Source organism: Mycteria americana, chromosome 1 (genome assembly GCF_035582795.1).
Source record: "Mycteria americana isolate JAX WOST 10 ecotype Jacksonville Zoo and Gardens chromosome 1, USCA_MyAme_1.0, whole genome shotgun sequence".
NCBI classification, from domain to species: domain Eukaryota; kingdom Metazoa; phylum Chordata; class Aves; order Ciconiiformes; family Ciconiidae; genus Mycteria; species Mycteria americana.
Window position 1 is genome coordinate 190851489 of NC_134365.1, and position 11315 is coordinate 190862803.

The following is an 11315-nucleotide window of genomic DNA, read 5'->3' on the forward strand; positions in this document are numbered from 1 at the left end:
ACTGCTGAGTCATCTTATTACATTGGCTTGTGTGTTTGCTGCCCTGACTGCTTGAAACCAGCTGGTGGAAACCATGCTCATATTTGGGAACAAAAGGCTGAGTGAGAGTGATGGTTTTGGGGGGAGAAATGGAGTCTCTTGTAGGCACCTGTCTCTGGTGCTGGGGCTCACAAGTCCAAATTCCCTACTGCAAGATATGAAGAGAGGGAGCATCCTTAAACTGGGCTACATAATACCCAGGCCAGTTGTTCTGGGGATGTCTACAGAGACAAGAAAGCAGAGCACAGCACAACCCAAAGGTACAGACAAAAAAAGTAAAAATGCTGAGCGCAGGGACAATGCTCCAGATGCATCTTTCAAGACCTTGGACAATACCCTCTGTACATCTGGGATTAAGAGGACTGGAAATAGTTGATTGTAGTCTTTCTTCTAACGACTTGGTCAGGACTCACTGTGTTCTTTAAGGTGTATTTGAAGAAGGAGCTGCTCCCATTTTATATGATAATGGATGTGTCAGGCAGCCATCAAGGGAACAATAAAAAACAGTTAAACACTCTCTTCTACTGTGAAAGGACTCAAATACACTTGTGCTCTGATCACTGGACTGCAGATATTCTCCCATCCATGGATTTTTCATGGCCCAATGACTGTAACTTTTTTTCCACCCACAGGCACAGTTTCAATAATTAAGCCTAGAGGCTACACCTCTAGGCATCAGACCAAGTCTCACATTTATTGTGTATTTAATGCCTAAGGTGTTGCTAAGTTTCAATCCAGATCAGCACTGCTCTTTCCTACTATGTCTTGAGCAAGCCTAGGAACCCAAAACCACCCTTGGGAGTTAAGTACGCTTGGAGGAAACTTGTTAGATTTATTTGAGTGCTTTGAAGTGCTTTGAAGTGGTGGGTAGGTTTACATAAAAATAATCAGAAGAGCACACAGATGGCTAACTTTGTAAATGTCCTTTTTAATGTCATTAAAATGTAGGCAGTAGAGTAGACATAAAGATGCATGAACTACAGGAAATACCTGCATGTTTTCTCACTGTTTTTGGACAAGCGGTATCATTTCAAGAGGTTGTTTAAGAGGCTTGTACTAAATTGTAACATTCTGCCTGGAATGATCTTGCCCACATTGACCTGGATTCATCTCACTTGCTTTACAGCCAGTGCTGGAAAGGCAGATTCCCTCTACAGTCCATGGAGATAAAGAGCTGTCTCCAGAGAGTAATTCATGCCATTTTCTTCAGACACGAGCTTTAGGATGGAATATATTAGGCATGGGACGTGCCTGCCTCCACTGACTAAAGAGATTATAATTGTCTTAGACTAGATGTGCATTTTTAGACACTTGAATTTAACATAATCCCCCCTTTAGTGTTAGCAGTGAGACAGATTCTTCTTCCCCAAAAAGGAAGTATGTTACCTAGAATCATAGAATCATAGAATAGTTTGGGTTCGAAGGGACATTTAAAGGTCACCTAGTCCAACCTCCCTGCAATGAGCAGGGACATCTTCAACCAGATTAGCCTGCTCAGAGCCCCGTCCAACCTGACCGTGAATGTTTCCAGGGATGGGGCATTTACCACCTCTTTGGGCAACCTGTTCCAGTGTTTCACCACTTTTGTCCTTAAGTATCTGTTAAGCAGTCAGAGAGTACCTGCTTCCTCCAAAGCCTGCCTTCCAAGTTCTTCCTTCCGGTCCTTCCACTCTTCCCAGTCCACATAACAGTGCAGGTGAGTGGTGCTAGGATGTGGTAGCACAGAGACCTGGCTTCAGTGGTAAGATGAAGCTGCTTCCTCTGGTCTACTGTTGCAGGATTGACTCAGGTGTTCATAGCACTTAACCAGTGACTTTTTATTAAATGGATGCACAAGTGAAAAAGGGAGGTAAGAATAGAATAAAAGACAACTATGAGACTGGGGGTACACCTGCACTACGCAATTCCACAAAGATATTTGAACTTGGTCCAAACCCAGCAATGCTGGTTCAAAACCAAAGCTGTTTATTCCAGTTATGTCTGCTATGCTATTTCCAAAACCCAAGAACCATGCTCCATGGTATAGTGCAAATCTGCTGCATTAGTAGTACAAGGAACTACATGATGAAGTCGTATCCAAATATACAGACAACTCACGACACTTAAGTGTAATGCAGAAGTTGTACACAGATGACTCCCTAAATGGTCTCCACCCTCCAGAACCCACATCCAAATCATCTGCAATGTAATTTCACTCAAGTCAATAGACACCCTGTTGAAGTCAATGGAGTTGCAACAGAGATTAATTTGTCCCTTACAGCTTTAATAACAGGAAATAACCATCTGGCTCTACACACCTGCCTTATTTAATTTTTAAAAGACACAGAGTGACAATCTTTATAGAAAGACAGATCATTATTGTGCAGTATCCAAGCATCTTTTCTCAAAACCAGGCTTTATTCAGCAGGAAGAGTTCATGAACGCTTGTTTCACTTACTGATATCTTTCTTCTTTTATAAATGTGGATGTTTTATATTATTGTGGTTGATGTCAGTAAAATTTCAGTTCCCATAATCCCTGTTTCAAGCAAGTGATGCAATGCTTGAAGCCTGCAACTCAATTAAAAATAAACAAACAAAATAAATAAGTATTCATTCAAGGATCAAGGATCACATGCCCAGAGCAGTGGACTTAGCTTATTGTCTTTCTGCGTCATTGCCTTCTTCATTTTTTGGAAATGAAATTGATTTGCCAAGTCTTGGCATATGGAAGAGGCATATTTGCTCACAGGTATTTAGCTACATGGGTTCATCACAATATTAATAGAAGTTGTATAGCCAGATCCCCACAGAAAACACAGGAAATTTACCCTTTCCCAGAAAATGTGAATTTTTACTAGCAACCTAAACTGTGAAAGCAATAGTTTTAAGTCAAGAAAAGTGGTTGTATCAAATGAATTTGTAGCAGTGGTGTTCTGTCTCCCCCCAAAAGAAAGCAAAATGTATGCAAAGAGTTTAAAGTAGGCACTCTTTTATGTAGCCATGTTCACAGAGTCTCGAAGGAGCCCCTTTTCTTCTGATTCATATCAATAGGCACAAAATTGCAGCAGGCGGTAAAGAGAAGACTATAAGTTGCCAAGTCTGGGACCCCATCTTCCTCCTAACCCTCTTTAAAACTGTAAAACTTGCAACTTTCCCATCTGTTGTGAAGATGTCTTGGGTCTCCGTGGGGATAAAATTACATGCATGTAAGGTCAAAAGCAGAAGATGAAGACATCTTAAACTTCTTTAAGAGAAATGATAAAGGCTGTTTCTTACAGCTAATATGAATGTTTTTCATGGGAAAACTAATGGCAGAGCTGGTTTCCTCTGTGTCTTTGTATATAAACCCCATTTGAGAGCATGATTCAGTAGGCAGGAAACTGAGCCCCTAAAATAAAACCCCTGGAAAATACAAACTGTATTAGAAAGGCTAACAATTGCTATTTTCCTTTTAACACTCTAACTTTGTAACACGATTACGATGGGATTTACCAGAATTAATTCCATGCATACAGGAAGCAGCCCATTCCCCATTTCACCATCTGCAGTGTCATGCTGGGTTTTTAATAGAATTCTGTGGGCATGATATAATTACAAATCTAGTAAGGAGTTTGTGTCTGCAATATTTGTCATAATACGATGCGTAAAGTTTTACTAGTGTCTCTTCAGAAGGCTCCAAGAGATACCAGCAGCCAGAAATGTGCTAATTAAGGTATACAACAAAATATTAATCAAGAGATCTGGAGGAGGAGGAGGGAAAGAAACAACTTTAATTAGTCACACCATTATGTGGCATCCAGCATAGCCTGAAAGAAAAAGCTAGCTGAACTGATGAAACAGTCAAGGCAAATAGCCAGGAGACCTCTCCGGCATGCAGTATGAGGGTGGGGACCATGCGTGGATTCTGTAGATCCACATGAGCTTCTGACAAAGGCCATTTGCAGAACAAAACAGTCAGCATTGAGGGCACCGTGCATCAGCTTTTCCAAGAGCACTTCCCCACATTTGCTTTCCCAAGCCTTGAGTTTGAATAATAATCATAATAGGGAAGTTAAACACACCATCCTAAAGAAAGCAATGGTGGCTAATTACTCTGTAAACCTCCCTTCACCGTTGGGTAAACCAGCATGCTTCCCTCTGGGGGTACCACTACCACTGTTAAAGGCAGCACTGGAAATGTCCCTGGCTGTGCCGTGTACTAGGGCTCAGTTGCCTCAGCCCTTCTGTGCATATTGTTTGTCTGAGACTCTCAAACAAACCAATACATTGTTCATTCTTGTCTCCATTCCCTTTAAAGTTTGGGAGCCACCTACTTATTCTGTAATGTGTGTGTCCCTGGAATTTGTCTTGTGACCCCAGGTAAACCTCCTTGTGCCGTGCTATTTGCAACCATTATTTGCCATCAGACATAGGCACAACATCATTTTCGTAAGACTAGACCACACAGAGTTTTTTAGGTTTGCTTTATCTGAGACCTGCCAGCTTTCAAGGCACCATGGTTCTGCCCCTTCCAGGCCAGTTGTATTTTGGTTTAGTTTTCTGCTGAACAAGTCACAGCCTTATAACCTATGTGGTCCTTGTTCAGCTTAACGTCGGTGTGGATCAGACGCTGCCTCTGCAGTCTTTATAATGGCTTAGTATTGTTTCAATGTCATTTTCTACCATTTCCTACCAGACCAAGAATGATGTTGTAATGTGATTCCACATCCACAGCCACCGCATTCCTCAAAGTGCAGTGGAGTTATATAAAAGACAATCTATAGAGCAGAACTAAGAAATACGATAAACAGAACAATAGTTATGAAACCATTCTTGAAGAGATACTGTAGGCATCAAAGAAACTGTTCAGCTACAGTACTCCTTGCACAAAAGAAGCTGGAAGCTGACAGCTGCTGAAGGCTGACAGCATCAAGATTTGTAGGTAAAGAAGGCACAAACTGGCCCCTTGGAGGGTGAGAGAACACCCAGACTCAGCACACATTCACCAAGAAGCTTGCAGAAAGTCAAAAGGTGACATTAGACAGAACTTGCACTGATTTCCTATTACAGGTTCATCTCTCCATGTTCCTCTTGACAAATAAACTGTGCTTGGTTTTGAGTAAGCCCGATGCCATTTATGCTGACAGATTCCTGGAGGAAAACTCAGTGCAGACAGGCTCCCGGCTTCTTCAGCCTGGTATGCCACAGGGTTGCAACCTGACATCTTGTCAAAAAGGGAGGATTGCAGAGCCCCGCTCCAGACCCCGTGGGCAGCATGGTCAGGCATTTGAAAGCACTCTCCTTTGGAGGCTGGAAGAGGATCTGGAAGAGGAAGCCCAGCCAGGTCGTGTGACAGCACCACCGCAAAAGCGCGTTCCTGCTTGTGACCAAAGGTGCAGCACTGGCAGCAGCCAGTGACCATAATTGTACTTTGAGGCCCTGGTATGAAAGGGCTTCTCCCCGTCAACTAGGGCTGAGGCAGTTTTCATCAGTCTCCTTAAGTGCAGGGATCTTCCTCATCTTTGGTGACTCAGAAATCTACTGGTTTGCTTCAAAGGGTATCCTTGTCTGCATTCAGATTTTAATCATAGAGTCTGAACTGTTGGTGTTCATGTTTTATAAGTGAAAACTTTTCAGCATTGTCTTCTGCATTTCCTCACAGCTGGAAATTCTCACCCTATTTGTTTGCCTTTTCAGCTGAGACAGGTAGAGGATGGACAGCTCTAGTGACTCAAGCTGCTGTTTCTGTTCCGAGTTGGAAGGAGGATTAAATAGTCGCAGAGCAAAAGCACGGGGCTGGCTTCTACAGTCCAGCAGAGCCTGAGAATACACTGGGAATCCTGGCCCAGATCTCAGGACATCTGTGTGACAGGTCAAGACCTCAGCAGCATCTTCTCCTTCAACCCTGAAGGCATGTGCTTCGATTGACAACTGTCCTAAGGTTGGACATTTGCTACATCACCAAGGGAAAGAGAAGCCAGAGTGGAACTTCATATTGCAAAGAGCAGCATGAAAATAACATGAAGTTGCCAGCTGACTTGTGAGTGACTGTTACAAACAATATATTGCAGAGAATGGCTGCTTTTAACTCCTTTCCTCTAACCACCTTTTCACAACGATTTTAATTTCTCTGTGCTGGGGTAGGTACAGAGGGGTGTGCAACAACAGGGGAAAAGCAATGCCCTGTAGCTTTCACCACCTATTCTGCTCTGTATATGCATTTACCTTTCCCTTTGCCGCAGAAAAGTGGTGATCATCAGGACAACTGGGCTCAGAAGATATTTTGCTAAAGTGTTTTCTATCAACCACATTACAAGTATTCTGCATTTTTTGTTTTGTTGTCCTGGAAATTCTAACATATATGCATTTTATAGCAAACAACTCTGCTTTGCTGAGGAGCCAAATTCCTCTATCCTTTCCTTGTGAATTCTGGAAGGTCACTACTTTCTGTACTGGTATTTGAGAATGGGAGGCAATACCCCACACTAGAACATCAGCATTTGCCCACAGTATTGCAGTTACACCACCAATTTAATGGGATATTGACATGCTAACTGGCAGCCAGTTTTACTGGAAGCCCCTGCAATTTTTATCCAGCAAAAACCTATGGATGGCTACTTATCAAAACAGACCTACAAAGTCAAGATGATGTCTTGCAAAATTCTCACCAAAACATCAAAGGTGGCAATTCTGTTTTATTGAAACAAGCCAGAGAACAGGATGCAAGACAAAGAATTTTAGTTTGGATTCATCTTTAATTTTTTTTTTCCTGAGCTTGTATAGTATGCATTTAATAGACAATCAGGACCTCTGTCACCTCTGCTTTTCAGGACCTGTTTTCATCAAGCAACTTTTTCCGTGTTCCCAGCTATAGCATTGGAGATTGAAATTCCTATTCCAGTCTCATACTCTTTTCCTTCCTACAAAGATTTCAGACAGTGTACTGAAGGAGAGAAATCTGCTTAGAAGTTTTCCTGGCTTTTTGTGTTATGGAGAGATCATGCCTGAAGAAGTGAACCCACATGCTCACCTGCACCAGCTGAAATGCGTGGGTTTGTAATGATTTCACATCAGACTGCCCACAGTTCAATCTAGATGACACGGTATTTACCTTGGGCTTTTTGTTCAGTACAAGTCAACAGGGCATTAACTGCCTCACGAGGACTAATACAGCCTCTGTGTCATCATCAAAATCCTATTTTGCTTCTAATTTATGCCTTCTGGAAGCTTTCTCATCAACATGGTGATCATGATATTGATTATTTGAAAGGCATAAACTGCACTCAGAAATTGCAGGACTAGTATTAAGAAAAAAAAAATCTCTAAAAATAATTTGGAGTCCTAATAAAAACATCATATATCAGGGAGGCTCATGATAGAATTACACAAGTCAGCATGACCATGATCACATCACTCTATGTCTAGTTAAATTTCAGATACACAGTGACAGCAGAAGAATGACATGTCTGCATAGCTGGAGGAGCTGTTTCATACTTGTGCTGCTAGAAAAACAGATTGGAAGTTCTCAAATCTTTAGGAAAGGAGAGATGACTGTTTTCCTGATGTCCTAAACAAAAAATAGGTCCTTAAGGATGAGAGTCTAATTCTGCAATGTGAGCCTTGTTCAGTAGTGGGTTAGCTTTGAGGCCTTCAAGGCTATGGGCTTGAGCAAATAAATGCTAGTCAGTGTAAGTTAGTCTCACCAATGCAGATAATCAGTGTAGGAACAGATACTGGCCTTGCCCTTTATTTTCAGGGGTGCCTGAAAGAGTCTGAGCCAAAACGTTCTATATAAATGCAGTCTGGGGATATCTCACATAAGAGAGGAGAAAGACAAGATCTGCGTAGACCCCCAGGTCACCATTGCCATGTCACCAATTTGAAGACCTGGAGAAACTGAAGAGAATACTGAGCTTTGAAAGATTTGTGCTCAGCATGAGGTTATCTGACCCATCCAGACATTGGAAATAATTGCTTTCCTCCCTTCCTCACTTTTTATATTTTCTTTTTTTAAAAATACTTCATAACTTTGCCTTTCCAGAAGAACCCACCCCTCTCTTTAACCACCCCATCTGTCATTGCCTTTGTAAGGAATCCAAGCAGCTTCTCTTGCTCAGATTCTTTAAAGTCTGGTGCCTGTCATCTGCTCTTTTCCACATCTTTAGCCAATGATCTTTATTGTTTTTTATCCTTCCACGGGTTCTCTAAAAACCTTGTCTTTAGAAGGATTCTTTCCAAATTTAAGATACTGGCTGTCATTCAGTCCGTATTCCTCAGAAATGGGTCTCTGACGGGTCGAGGCACATCCCTCTGGAGTCTGTGGCACGGTGGAGGATAGAACTGGGGCTGAGTTACATCTGCGACATGGTTGCCTACCATGGGGACTCTGATAGTTTCCTTCCTTCTGTTAAATCATGGCACAGGGATCGTGAAGGTTAGCTTCTTTAAACTTCTTTAAAGCTTTAATTCCAGTTCTACCTGCCTGTCCTTGTGAAAGCTTGTATTAACATCAGATGACTTGGGAAGCCAGAGCTGTGGACAAGTCTCACTCACGAACCGCATATCGTTACCACAGCACCTCACGACAAAGACACTGTTAGAGGTTGGTAAGTGCTCTCCACCGTCATTCAGAGCCAAACCTCACACAAACTTTTCTCACTTTACTATACAATAGCTGGAGGTACACTGAGTCTTAATTGCAGAGAATTTAATCCATCACCCACCTTTACTGCAGTAATGTTAATTAGCAGATGTTTTCAGGGTGCCATAGTAGTCAGTGTCATCTGTCCCCATGTAACATCAAATAACAAACATATTTAAACATGAGAAGCTGATGAATTTTTCTTTTAACTTCATTGCATTAGCATTAGGTTTCACTGATTTACCAAACATGAAGTGGGGCATTTCTGCAACTGCAGATGTCCAACTATAATATGAAAAAAATCCTGTTCTTTACTATTGTTGCTTGCTGATTTGCTTGCAGTAGGTGAAATTTCTAAAGGACAAAGTTCCTGTAATTATGGGAGAGACACTGGATGAAAAATATGAGTTTGTGTTCAATGACCTAGCTCTTGTCCAATATCTTGAAATATTCATGGAGTGTGAAGCTCTACACCATGTGATCTGATTATTCTAGGACAGTTGTACCACCTGGGATTATTAATAGTTATTGATAAATAACTGGGTCATCAGGTCAAAACCAGTTTATTAAAAGATTTCAAAAAATGAATGAGGGAAAAAAAGTATGGAGAAGAAACAGGCTGGATTACCCCAACATGAAGGACTTGTATTGCAACTCATGAACTGTGTGAGGGCAATGGAAGATTAAAAAATCCTGGTCAGACCCTAGAACCATTATGAGCAATGATGCTCAGGAAAGACCTTCATTAGCAGCTGCCTGATGTTATGCTGGTGTCCAGAATTACTCTTGATGATTAATATCTCATTGTATTACGTGCTGAATGGACGCACTGGAAGACATTGTTCTGCTTTCAAAGATCTTACAGTAGAAAAAGCCCACAGGGAGAAGGCAAAAGCTAACACAGTTTGGCAGATTAGCACTTAGTCTTGTTTTATTTCTATTACAGAATTAATCACGCTTTGGGTTTTGTGGGTTTTTTTTACTAAGGGAATTTCAGACTTTATGTAGGGGTGGGAAAGGGTAATGAAGGACTGTTGCTTTCTTTTATGTAAGTAGCAGAAGAAATTAAGGGATAACAGGAGAACAGGCAGAAACTGAGAATAGATCTCAAAAGATAGTGTAGAGCATGAAGAGCATTTATTTTTATAGGCTCAAAGGACTGATTGGTGCTAAACAAAATTTAAGGATTATGACTCTGCTTGCATTTCTGAGGAAAAGTGTTGAAAAATACTGTACGACATCTCTCTGGTTTCCTAAAAGGCTATCAGTGGTACAAAAAACCGAAGAGCGGTTTAATACTCATTACACTTTTCAGTGATCTGGACACAAACATTTTGGATTTTGAGCACCTCTGCAGATAAGGAGAGCTTGGAAGAAAAGTGAAAAAGGCATTTTCAGAAAATTAGGTCACAGCATCACAGTGTATTATTCTTTCTGGAAACAAATGATTGGAAGATATCTTTAAAACATTTAAAAATAAAGGATAGTAGCAATCAGTAGGGTAGCACAGATGTAGCTGAAATTGCGTTGAGGGTTTTCTGGAAGCTTTTTCAATCTCAATGAGGTTTTACATTCAGTACAGGTGGGGTTTCAAGCAGGATTATCTTTCAAAGCAACTGCAACACGTAAGAGAATCTTCTCCATGTACATACAAATCATTTAATAAAATGTCCAGAGAAAATACAGCTCACTGGATTGTGGCAGATAGGTAACTGACCAGAAGAAAACTTCCCTCTCTAAAGCTGATTAACCTGCAAAGAGAAACATATCTCTACAAATATATGAACTAGTGCAATTTATGCTAATAAAGTTTATCTTTCCCCAATTTTTCCTATGTAAAACAGGGTCATTTATAAGTAAGTAGGGTTCACAACTGTTCTAAGATATTGTGGTTTAACCCCAGCCAGCAACTAAGCACCACACAGCTGCTCGCTCACTCCCCACCAGTGGGACGAGGGAGAGAATCAGAGCAGTAAAAGTGAGAAAACTTGTGGGTTGAGATAAAGACAGTTTAATAGGTAAAGCAAAAGCTGCACACGCAAGCAAAGCAAAGCAAGGAATTCATTCACTGCTTCCCATGGGCAGGCAGGTGTTCAGCCATCTCCAGGAAAGCAGGGCTCCATCACGCGTAACGGTGACTTGGGAAGACAAACGCCATCACTCCAAACGTTCCCCTCCTTTCTTCTTCTTCCCCCTGCTTTCTATGCTGAACATGATGTCGAATGGTATGGAATATCCCTTTGGTCAGTTGGGGTCAGCTGTCCCAGCTGTGTCCCCTCCCAACTTCTTGGGCACCCCCAGCCTCCTCGCTGGTGGGGTGGGGTGAGAAGCAGAAAAGGCCTTGACTCTGTGTAAGCACTGCTCAGCAATAATCATAGAATCATAGAATTGTTTAGTTTAGAAAAGACCTTTAAGATCATCAAGTCCAACTGTTAACCTAGCACATGAAAACTTCCCTCTATTATCACCACTGTTTTCATGACAAATCCAAAACATAGCCCCATACTAGCTGCTATGAAGAAAACTAACTCCATCCCAGCCAAAACCAGCACAGATGTAGACGTATTTTGCTCTGAAGATCTGCCTTTTAATCTGCCATTGAATAGCCAGCCTGGGCTGCGGCGCCTGTTGTGCTGCACCTCAGAGGCATCCTAATTCCTGTCTGAAGTGGCACA

At 41.6% G+C, this 11315-nt stretch overlaps 1 long non-coding RNA gene across 1 annotated transcript; it reads right to left on the minus strand.

The window, feature by feature from the left end:
- Window positions 1–1651: 1651 nt before the first annotated feature.
- On the minus strand, window positions 1652–8790 carry LOC142404989 (uncharacterized). The gene is made up of 3 exons (XR_012774020.1): window positions 8723–8790; window positions 2477–2588; window positions 1652–1852 (listed from the first exon to the last, which is right to left on the minus strand). It is a non-coding gene; the product is annotated as an uncharacterized LOC142404989 (long non-coding RNA).
- Window positions 8791–11315: the final 2525 nt, after the last annotated feature.